This window comes from Etheostoma cragini, chromosome 21 (genome assembly GCF_013103735.1).
Source record: "Etheostoma cragini isolate CJK2018 chromosome 21, CSU_Ecrag_1.0, whole genome shotgun sequence".
In the NCBI taxonomy this organism is placed as follows: Eukaryota; Metazoa; Chordata; class Actinopteri; order Perciformes; family Percidae; genus Etheostoma; species Etheostoma cragini.
In genome coordinates this window covers 19,530,014-19,540,146 of record NC_048427.1, presented here as the reverse complement: position 1 = coordinate 19,540,146, position 10,133 = coordinate 19,530,014, and the positions used below count along the sequence as shown (strand labels likewise).

The window sequence follows — 10,133 nt, the reverse complement described above, 5'->3', positions numbered from 1 at the left end:
TACCTTTGCGTGGCAGTGTCAGGCGGTGTGCAGCACATCCAACAGACACCATCCATGGGAATGCATCCTGCAGCTGTTTGGCAGCATAGAGCTCAACAGTGCCATTCCGGAAGTATATTCCCATTCATTTTCTCCATAAGGATTTTTATTATTAGCCATAATGTCTGAACCAGATGTGTCTAACGCAACTTCACCAAGGGCCACACTGGAAGAAGATAATCACATCGAGGGCAAGACATGTATAGTTTAATATCTTAATTTTGTTAAAGTGAAAAAGTATAATATCTTGTCACTTCATTTTAAGATTTTTTGCATTGCCATCATTTTAGTAGCAGTTTTTCAACATTGGAGCTTTACTTTTGTAGCTTTTAAGTTGTTTGTTTCCCTTTTGCTACTTTTTTCAACTTCTGTTGACATAAAGCCATACAAAAGTTAGTCAAAACGTCCCTTAGCCTTGATGTTACGTAATTACAGTTTGACCATCCTAAGATTTTTGCAATGAACCTTGTTTTAAGAAAAACAAGTTTTATTTGCAATGTCAAGGAGATAAATTACAATACCCACAATTCTATGCGTAACACCGACCAATTGGTGGCATTCGCTGTTACGATGAAAACATATTCCGCAAGCGCAACCCACTATAGCAAGCTACTACCATTGAAGTCTATGATAGTTTATCTTTTTTTTAACCATTTTCAAATTGTTCTTTTGTGCAGAATCAAATGTTTTCTGATCACGATTCATCTAGTTGCTGGTTGCCTTGGTTCCAGGCTTAAAATCTCTTAATATAAGCATATTATGAAAAATCAATGGAGATATTGAGCGGTGAAAAATCACTTCTGGAACCAGAGACGTTCAAATGTTGAGCTCTGTTATGCCATCCAATTAAATTGTTTTTATATTGCTGTGTTCATCAGTCCAAAACCCAAACAGTTCGCGTGTGGGGATGCTCTTTTTTAGAACACCCCCTTAATTGCAGAAACTATAGTGTTGGCCCTCCGATCTGTCACGAAGTCTCCACAGTTCCCCCTCTTGCTACATGTGCAAATGATAAAAGCAATTTATAAAAGACCATTTAATCAGGGTTCACTGCATTACCACAGTGGATAATTACCCACATTTGTCTTCGTAACTGACATGCAGACCCATCCACCCACTGGAACATCTGTGCTCTCATTAGCCTCAATGCCCATGTTAGCCTCTATTGATTTAAGGGTGGGCTCCTCCACCACCCACACAGCAGGACCTCTAGCGTTTCATTGATTACGAATAGAGACATGTTATTTTTGTGTTTTTTTTCCCATTAATAAGTGAAGCATAGCATGTGTTATTTTGGCAATTACGCTCTAATAAAAATCAAAGCTCCCAGCAGCGTTGGATGGGCCCTCGCTCCTCTGCACGTCGGGGTTACTGGCGGATGCTGCTCCTGGCAAGCGTGCCTTTGTGGCACTCAGACACTACAAATAGTCACCAATGAAACGGGAACTCCCTGCTGAGTTCAATGATGGTTCACACAAGTTACACCCACTTCCTGTTTCAATGGCAAAACACGCAAAATGGCCGCCAACGCCACAGCCATTCCCTATGACATAACTTTTCGTCGTTAACGACTTAAGATGGCACAGACAAAATTTGAAGTTGATCAGACAAAATCTCTAGGAGGAGTTTGTTAAAGTACGACATGTGGAAATGGCCAAAATCACAAAATTTCGAACTTTCAATTCAAAATGGCCAACTTCCTCTTGGGTTTAGCGTATCGCACCCATGAACTTTTTTGTACATTTTGACATTCTACATATGTGTAGCACTTTTCATTAGTCTACGTTAAACGTACTGCAGGGGCTCAATTATTCTAATTCTGTCGGGGGCGCCGGCAAAACATTTTTGTGGGTCTATTCCCGAAATCTGTAAATTTTTACCAGGATGGATGCGATCGCCAACTTTGGTGAGTTTGGTGAGTTTTGGATATAAAGGAAAGGAAAGGAAAGGAAGAATACCTTCTGTTCCAATAGGGCCTTTGCCTCGTGCCCTAAAAAGAATCACAGTAAAAGCACAGAATTGTGCAAAACCTTTTACCTTGAGCTTTTTAAAGTAATCACAACTAAGTAGTTCTGTCAGGTCCAATAGCCCTGGATAATCAGTGTGATGGGATTGTTCTCCCACGGCAGCTTTTTGCAACAGGCTAGAAGGCAAACAACTGAGAAACCTGTGTGCGTTGGAAATTATAAAACAAATAAATCAAAAAAATATACAAATAGTTTTCCTTCCAAGACAATCTTGATTATTGAGAATTCAAAACAGTTAGCTGATGTGTTAAGGGTGGCGCCCTGGTAACTGACCTGGTTAAGCGTTCATATAATACACGGAGGTCATACATTGCTATATGGGCAGGACATATAAGGCTGTCCTGTCAATAATGGGGCCTAAAATACACACAGTAAATAATCTTGCAATAAATTTAAAAGCTGAGGGGAATTGTTAGTCTTTGTAAATTAGTGTGGTCTAGACCTACTCTATCTGTAAAGTGTCCTGATATAACTCATGTTGTGAGTTGACACTACCAATAAAATTGAATTTGAAGGATTGTTATTGAGCAGCTTTAAATTTCACTGCTTTCAAAATTTCAGTGCACAGTTTTTCAGAATGATGCAATTTATTTGGTGTAGCCCATTTCCTAGAGAATATTGTTACAAGAGTAAAATTGTCAACGCACATTACAAACATGGGAAAGCACGACTTGAGACAAAGGGACAGTTTGTCTCAGCAAGCACAATGATCTTCAGACTGTCCAAGGAGATCTAGCCAAACGTCACGGTTCATCATCCACCTGCAGTATCTTCCTACCCATCAGTGTCTAGATTCAAGTAAAAGGACCTGATTCTGACTACTCTATTTTTGCAGATATGCATTTCTAATGGGGTTTGTTTGCTAAGACTTTCTAGGGATTGTTCATCTGGACTTGAACTCACTGCTCAGCTTGAGGCCGATTACAACCGGTAACAACATTTTTCAAAAGCGTGAGATAAAGTCAGCTTTTTGGAAGCCCATATGTTTTTGGTTGTGAGCCCCCCCTAGAGCAAGATTGATTGAGATTAAATCTTACAACAGCAACAACCCTCATTTTGATAAATACACTAATATGATTTACTGTTACACTGATATTGCCTCTCATTTTCTTTCCTGGCACAGTTACGTAGCCTAAATGTATTATGGTTTTGTCTTTCTATGCATAGTCATCTGTACAGGTGGAAAATCTGGGCTCATAAACTTTGGAATCACATTAAGTGATTCCAAAGTATCACTTAATGTGATTGTAGTTGGCCGTAGTTGGCTGAGGAGTACTAATCAGCCTGGGAAAACAATTCCATGAGATCTTCAGCGGGTCTGAAAGAGCTTTATCAAATCTGGCATGAAAACCAGATCCTAGGGGACCACTTGAAACCAGCACTCATCAGTATGACTATATAAATAATCACCAACAAAAAAAAAAATGTACTAAATGGTGCACTCATGAAGCTAGATCCTGTGCCCCGTTCACATTGTCAGCATTAATCTACGCACCTAGAGTGTATTTTAGTCAGAACCCCATTTAAAATATGGAAGCAGGTCCGTCGGCACTATGGATGGGTTCTCATTGAAATCCCTGATCCATGCAAATCATGTTTCCGCCCTTCCTTCAAGACCGTGTGTTTCTGCAGAGGCAAAACAGGGGACTGCCCCCACGCCATTACCTTTTTATAGATTGTTTCTTCACCTCTTTTCAGCAAGTACGCACTAAATTTATTATCCCACATACACACTTCTTTCAGAACTTACAGTTTAATGGCTGCATCACTTTCCAGAAATTCCCCCAACCTCTGATATTGACAATTTGTGTTTCAGATCATTCTCTATTTCAGATCTATTCATACTGTTCATATTGTAATATAATAGCATAATACTATTTATTCCAGCATCCTTTGCACTATGCTCCACATTTAAAATATAACTATCACAATTTACTCCTACTTTGCCATCCTTGCACTGTTGCCTCTAAATTGATTTTTTTAAGAGTGTGTATATATTAGTGTATATTGTATATATTGTTTTGTGGTTTGTTTTGTATGTGTAAGCGCATTGTGAGCAATGATGATCCAAAGAAAAATTCCTCAAAAGGTGTCCTTATACCTGGCAAATTAAGCTGATTCTGAAATTGACTCTGTATTGGCACCTATCCAGTCATTTAAAGGTATAGCTAACCTATATAGTGCCCTTTCATCCCACAAAAGCCCTGTCCCTTGTCACTATTAAACATAAATGATGAAACTTGGGATGCAATAATAAAAACAGTCTACACCTCCGCTATCTGTGCAAGGCACGGACTACTACACTTTAAAATATTGCTTTAGGCTCACTGGACCAAAGAGTCGTTATCAGAGAGATTCCCAGACATAGATCCAGCGTGCAATCGTAGCAAAATGACCCCATCCTCATATTTACACACATGTTGGAGCTGCAAGCTGTTGACTTACTGGACCCCTTTGGAGGACCTAGAGGTGTCAACAGCCCCCTGTCCTGTCCTAGCTCTTTTTGGAGTACCTTCTGTTGCCTTCAGTTTGAACTCTGTGTGACTTACTGGATGTCTGTCTGTTGCTCGCCTGCTGCCTAATCCTTCTGAAATGGACCGATGCCATCCCTCCGTCCCACACACTATGGATCAGGAGTAGCCTACTTCATTATATATGAAAAATTGAAAAGGATAAGACATACACTTAGAGGTTAATCTGGCAAATTTCACAAGATCTGGCAACCTTTTTTGAGATATGTGAAAGAGAAATCAGAGCTGGATTAAACAATCTAATAAGGACAACCGCTGGCTTCATTTTAATTAGGTGACAACCCTCTTGGATTTCACTGTGTGTACTGTACTTTTGTAACATTTTAGACTTATTCATTTTTATCTATCTACTTCTTGGTTAGAGAACTCTGTTCTGTGTTATGAGTGAGCAGGAATGAGGATCCAAAAGAATAGCACAGGGAGGCAGGCAGGAGTTGGCGAACACAGATTTATTTATCACAGTCCAGAGGGGTAAACACAGGGAGAAGAGAGACGGGCAAAGTCCAGTAGTGACCAAAATCCAAAAGTCCAAAGTGAGGGGGAAGGCCGGGCAACACAGGGTGACTGGGATAAGGAAAAGCTCACAGAAAGAGCTGGGCGAAAACTCACTGGGAGACTAGAGAGAACCACACAAGCGGCACATAGACTCGACACGAGAGATGGATCTAACAAGTGACAAGGGACGCAGAGACTTTATGTACATGAGGTAATGAGACAACGAGAGGCAGGTGACAAGAGGGCAGGGAATCAGGTGGAAGACATCAGGTAATCACAAGAGCGGGAAGACACAAGAAGTAAAGCTAGAGGCAAGACGAGACAAAAACCTGACTTCAAAATAAAACAGGAAACAGAACATACAGGCACTGAGGGGAACACAGGACAGGAACAACAACAACACAAGACCGGGCAAAAAACAAGACCCAAACACAAGACCAGGGAGGTAACGAGGGGAAAGAAAACAAGGCAAAAAGGCAGAAACCGTGACATTCTGAGTGTATCTGTGTGTCTTTGTGCTGTTGTTAAAAAACCTCAACAAACAAAGGAACTAAATATATATGTAAGGTTTGAGGCCCAATGAGGTGTTGTGTTCTGGACAGTTGTCCTTTAATTGATTATCCTGCTCTGCCTTTGAGGAAATTAAAGCTCAGATTGGCTGATCTGGGATCTTGCTCCTTATGAGGTCATAAGGGGCAAGGTTACCTCCCCTTTCTCTGCTTTGTCATCCAAGAGGAGCTCGGAGCAGAGGCGCTACTTACTTATATCGAAAGGAGCCAGTTGAGGTGGTTTGGGTATCTGGTAAGGATGCCCACTGGGCGCCTCCCTAGGAAGGTGTTCCAGGCACGTTCAGCTGGGAGTAGGCCTTGGGGAGGACCCAGGACTAGGTGGAGGGATTATATCTCCAACCTGGCCTGGGAACGCCTCAGGATCACCCAGTCGGGGCTGGTTAATGTGGCTCAGGAAACGGAAGTTTGGGGTCCCTTGCTGGAGCTGATGCCCCCGTGACCCGATACCGGATAAGTGGACAAAAATGGATGGATGGATGGACTAAAGATACAGTATTAGAGGACCCCTAAGGTCAATATAAAGAGACTGTAAAAAGAGATCAGTTTGTGTCTGCAGCCTGGTCTATGACAGTGAAGTCTGCTTTGTGGGAACTGAGAGGAAAATGTTCAGGAAACTCATGTCTTTGAACAAAAAAGTTCCAGCCAGAGATTTTGAGTCACGACCTCTCTGAGAAAGAAAGAAAGGAGTGGAGACACATGGTGAAATGTGGAGAAAAGATATATACATTTATAGTTTGTCCCCATAGTGCTTTTGATCATTCGTGATTGAGCCTACTAAAACAGGAGATTTAGTTTGAGGACATTGGCTAGAAGGTTTGGCCAGTGTAAGTAAAACATTTTAAATTAAATGAGACAAAAGAAAGAAAACAAAACTGGTTCAGTCAGACTGTGGATACAGCCTGGGGGGGACTGTTGTAGTCAGATACTGCAATCTTTGAGGCAATTTCTGTCCAGAAATAAAACCGGACACAGTCAGTCAGGCACTGCATGTTTATCAATTTTTGTAGAGTTGCAAAGTGCTATTTCAGGCGCCCCTGGCTATGGAAGTGACATCTCTTCCATTTTTTCTCCCAGACAAATTACGTGACTCAGTTTGAGCCTAACTGTGTGGCTTGAATTATCACCTGGTTAAATCATCGGTACAAAAACTGTGGTAGAAAATCTCAACCTTTGATACAGTGGGGCTCGAACGTTTGGGCACCCCAGGTTTGAATGTGTATTAAAGTGCATAAAAAAGCCAAGAAAAGATGAAAAAAACTCCACAAGGAATCAACTGATAGATTGTATTTCCATCATTTACACTTTCAAAATAACAGAAAACAAAAAATGGCATCTGCAAAAGTTTGGGGACCCTGCAGAGTGCTTTGGAAAGCTGAGACCTGACAGCGTCATGGATTGTTCTCAATCATCGTCTGGAAAGACCAGGTGATGTCAGTCTTAAGGTATTATATGCCCAGACTCATCTGACCTTGCTCCAACAATCAGCACCTTGGCTTCTTGTCTAGAGAACTGAAACTGAAAACAGTTGATGCTCACAAAGTAGGAGAAGGCTATAACAAGATAGCAGAGGGTTTTCAGATGCCAATATCCTCTGTCCGGAATGTAATTAAGAAAAGGCATTGTGGAAACTAGTTCTGTGGACTAATGAGGTTAAAGTAAAACTTTTTTGGACGGAATGAGCAAAGGTACGTTTGAAGAAGAAAGGGCACAGAATTTAATGAAAAGAACCTCTGTCCAACTGTTAAGCATGGGGGGGGATCAATCATGCTTTGTGGTTGTATTGAAACCAGTGGCACAGGGAACATTTCACGAGTGAGGAAAAATGGATTTAATCAAATTTCAGAAATTTTTTGACAATAACTTGATGCCATCGGGGAAAAAGCTGAAGTTAAAGAGAGGATGGCTTCTACAAATGGATAACGATCCTAAACACACCTCAAAATCCACGGTGCATTACATCAAGAGGCGTAAACTGAAGGTTTTGCCATGGCCTTCACAATCTCCTGACCTCAACATAATTGAAAATCTATGGATAGCCCTTGAAAGAGCAGTACGTGACAGACAGCCCAGAAATTGGAAGACTTTTGGAAGGACGAATGGGCAAAAAATACCTCAAACAAGAATTGAAAGACTAAATAAATAAATAATAAATATCTTAAGGTACAAGTTAGGCCCCTATGAAGTTTGCTGGGCTTTAAAACAAATTTGACTTTGTGGGCCAAACATTCAAGGTACAACTTCTGTGTTTGTCACATAATGGCATGAGGCCCAAAAAGACTTTTATCCAATACCTTACATGGCAAAATAGACGTCTGTAAGAGGATAGATTTTTAAGAGTATCATAAACAGGGTGTAAAATTTACTTTTTGTAAACCCAACAAATGGCTGGTGAATGTTCAAATTTCACCATCAATTACCTTTTTGTTTTTTGGGGCTGGTGGGTGTGTCACGATCCGGCTCTTAGACCGTGACAAATATGGAGATGCAACACATTTAAAGATATGACAAAATTTATTTATTTTAACAAACGATAAATCATACGTCCAAATAGAACGCAAAACAAAGAGTGCCGTGTGACAATCAGTCCAGTCAGTAATGAAGGTGTGGATGAGTGAAAATATAGTGTAGGTGCAAATGTTGAAGTGTAGAAATAAGGCAACAAAGAACTCAAAACAACTGTAGCCACATCCTTGAAGGGGCACGCCTCCACTGACGGAGACAAGAAGAAGCCTCCTATACTGCTCTACTACCAGGCTTAAGTAATCAGCACACACTGGGGCCCTCAGGTGTTCACAATTAACCAAATGAAGCAAGCACAGGAAAGTTACACAGGACAGCCCCATTGGGGACGTCACAAGTGAAGCAAATCTACCAGCTACTTGCACATTTTACCAGCATTCACGATGCACGAAATGAACGATTCATTTCACTTTTAGAATTAATTCACTTCATTGCTAACAGAAACGCTCCATTTAGCGCAGGCTTGTTTCTTTGAGCCTTCCTCCCATAAAGCCCAGTCTGCTGTGATTGGTTTGTTAGAAAATATGGCACACCTTAGCAAAGGTAGTTTTAAGATGTAGGTGGCGATACTCACAGAGGGGGCGGTATATTCTAATGAGCCTGCATGTTTCATAGGAAGGCGAGCCAAACCTGAATGGCCTGTTAAATCCAATGTCTTTGGATCTAAGCAGCCCCCAAACAAAAGAATACTGGGTTCTAAATTATAACCGCCCTCTTAGCTCAGTTCTGAGAGACTCCAAATTTTGGGGATAAGACAAACCTGCACAAGGTAGGTCCTGCAAGGTCAGAGATGAATACAATTAACATAAGTCCATCATCCTGCAGACTCTTAGAGGCGTCATGTGTGTGATTGTGAATTAGCCAGAGCTCCTCTGGCAGCGTGTCTGCAATTCCAGACAGCAGATTGCAGCAAATCTCTGAAATGATAATCATGAAAGTCTCAGTGACCCGAGCTGCCAACTATTTTTTCAATGTCTTCCGGGGAAGCAATTACAGTGTGAAGTATAATCTGCTTAAGACCTTTGAGGTGTGGGTTGAAAAGTTTTCTAAATGAAGATAGAAAGAGGAACAAAAGTGGCCCTCCTGACCTAGGTCATTCTGACGTGTGAAATCAGTCACATTTTGCACTGGAGATGAAAGTAAGTGTCCTAATTGTACTAGAAATTGTACCTTGCATTAGTTAAACTAATGACAGCCAAAAGAAAAATTAGCAATGTGAAAGTAGAAAGTGAGTTCATACCTGTGTGTTCATGAACTGTAACTGTATCAACCTATACATGGATCACTGTGTGTGCCACACAACGGGATAGCATCGATAACACAATGCAAGACACAAAAATAATAGATTTTTAAAGAATACTGGAGCTTTTTTAAGCCGATCCACCACCCACACACAGTAGCTAGAAAGAAAAACCTAAGATTCTAATAATACCATGTTGAAAGCTACTCTCACCGTTAGAGAAACAGTAAAAATGGTGAAAGATTTACTGTAGGCCTACCCAAGATGCTTTCCTTTCTTGACATTTGTTAAAGAAACATGGGGATTTTTGTTGTGAGACTTTTTTTCCACAGCAGATATTATAAACAATTTTCAGATGTACCCTTTACTGTAAAATAAATAATAATGATAATACTTTTGATTTAAAGGCGCCTTTCTAAGCACTCAAGGACGTTGTACAGGGTATGCATACTTCAAACAGCAAAAAATATTATCCAACACTGACAATAGAAAAAGGCAGAGCATGAGACATTACATGCCAGTCATTTGGTAACTTTCTATGCTGAGAAATAAAAATATGGATAATTCACGTACTTGGCTGAATAGCCATAGCCAGAAACTTGAAATATGTTTTACGTACTTATTACTAATTGAAGGTGCTATAAGCGATGTTGGGTGACGTTACTTCTTGTTGACTTGTTGACAAGAGTAGCTTGTCCCTCCCTTTTACAGG

The 10,133-nt window shown here is 40.6% G+C and overlaps 1 long non-coding RNA gene across 1 annotated transcript; it reads left to right on the top strand.

Annotated features, from left to right (window-relative positions):
- Positions 1 to 361: 361 nt before the first annotated feature.
- On the top strand, positions 362 to 8,814 carry LOC117937438. The gene is made up of 3 exons (XR_004655154.1): positions 362 to 372; positions 3,682 to 3,686; positions 8,742 to 8,814. It is a non-coding gene; the product is annotated as an uncharacterized LOC117937438 (long non-coding RNA).
- Positions 8,815 to 10,133: the final 1,319 nt, after the last annotated feature.